The sequence below is a fragment of the Mandrillus leucophaeus genome, unplaced genomic scaffold, assembly GCF_000951045.1.
Source record: "Mandrillus leucophaeus isolate KB7577 unplaced genomic scaffold, Mleu.le_1.0 Scaffold77, whole genome shotgun sequence".
NCBI classification, from domain to species: Eukaryota; Metazoa; Chordata; class Mammalia; order Primates; family Cercopithecidae; genus Mandrillus; species Mandrillus leucophaeus.
This window is the reverse complement of record NW_012108363.1, coordinates 3627389-3629490: the sequence shown is the minus strand read 5'-3', so window position 1 is coordinate 3629490 and position 2102 is coordinate 3627389.

Sequence of the window (2102 nt, the reverse complement as noted above, 5' to 3'; positions counted from 1 at the left end):
GGCCCCCCAGTTTCTTATATATTCTTCCAGATATGTTCTATGCATATAGAAATATATTTATATGATCTTTTTAATGGAAATAACATAAACACTATTCTATATTTTGCTTTTTTCACTGAACAATGTATCTTGAAGGTCTTTCAATTTCAATGGAAATTCCATTTCCAAATAAAGTAGCTTCATTCTTAGCAGCTCCATAGTATTTCTTTTTTTTTTCAGGTAGATCTCCATGGAAAGACATTGCAGGTTATTTTAAATTTGTGTTACTACAAAACAATATTCTTATACATCACCAATTTCCACATGAGTAAAAATATCTGTAAAATCTTGTAAGTGGACCATTCTGAGTAAACGTTTTCATGTTTGTAAATACTACCAGATTGTCTTCTGTAGAGATTATATCAATTTACATTTCAGTAACTGACATTTGAGGGTGCCCGCACATTCACTAAGAGCTGTTATCAAACTTTTGGATCTTTGCCAACTTGACAGGTGGAATTTTTGTGAATGAGGTTAAGCATTTTTTCGTATGTTTAAAATAATCCATTCCCTCTTGATGTGCAATTTGTTTTCAGTTTTTAGCTGTGAGAAATATTCTGATGCACACATTCTTTTCCTTAATATCTTTAGGGCACTTGCCCTTTAGGATTTTGTTGGGATAAAGTCCACTTTGAATGGTTAAATCAAAAGGCAGACTCCCGGGAAAGGCCTCAGATGTATATTGTCAAATTTCTCTCTGGAAAGGGTGTAGCAATTTGCACATCCACAAAGTATGTTTCAACATTGATGAAGAAGCCAGTTTTTATGCTGATAGCTTCTCACTGCCTGAGGCACAAGAAGTTTCAGGCATCTACGTGACTTCCTCCTGAGGTGATAAGATGTCTTGAAAGCTTCAAATCCTTCCAGCTAATTTGGTGTCAGTTTCCCAGAGTTCAGGGCTAGCTAGCTGCCCTCTTGGGATGCAACACCCATCCATCAAAGGAGCCAGAGGAGACAACAGCCTCGGAATGTGTGTATTTTATCCAGGAGCTAAGAAAAAAAAGCAGTCAGCCAGGACGTATAAACAGATTTGATCTTTCACATGTGGTGGGCTGCCAGGCCCACCACGGTCCACATCAGTGGTTCGAGGCTCCAGGACTGACATCCCAATTTAAAACCATAACAAAATAAAAGAAAACGCTGTTGCCATCCCCGGGAAAACAATCCAGTTGGAGGCACTCAAAGGATGAGTTAATAAAGAAGGATTCCTCTAGGCATCTAAGCTCACCCCCTCCCCACCGTGGGGGCCTGTGTGGATCGAGAGAATGCAGTAGACAGCCTATATTTAGATCAGGGCATGCAAATGCACCACATTTTAGTTGCAAAATTCGGATTGGCCCTGGAAGACGCCAGACTCACGAATTGAAAATTCAATTGAGCACCACTCAAGAAGCAAAGAGCTGGCCGCTTGAGCAGATTCTGCCAGGGAAGGAGGCCTTTTGAGAGGGAACCAATGGACCCTGGTCAGTCAGAGGCATAATTTAATCCTACCCTTGAACTGCTGATCTAGAGGGAGAAGCTGGGTTATCTTTAAACTCTACTAAATCCAGAGGTGTTGGAACCAGCAACTAGGACAAGGCAGGGGCTGGGTGAACTTTGACCCACTTGCCACAGTGTTGGGAATGCCACTAAGCCAGAGGCCTGGGCTCACCAAGTGATTCCCAGAATCTGACCAGGAAAGCGCTTCCTGTCACCTGCCTTGTCACCGTCATCCCACCCCCTCATCTTGAGGAAGAGGGATGGCACCTTCTCTTCTCTGAGACACCCTTGCTAGCTCTTAATGACTCCTGCTTCAGTTGCTGTACTAGAAAGAATAGGGACTTGAAGGCCAGGTGGTGGCTCACTCCTATACTCCTAGCAAACACTTTGGGAGTCCGAGGCAGGCAGAACACTTGAGGTCAGAAGTTTGAGACCAGCCTGGCCAACACAGTGAAACCATGTCTCTACTAAAAATACAAAAATTAGCCGGATGTGGTGGCAGGCACCTGTAATCCCAGCCACTCAGGAGGCTGAGGCAGGAGAATCCATCACCTGAACCCAGGAGGTGGAGGTTGCAGTAAGCC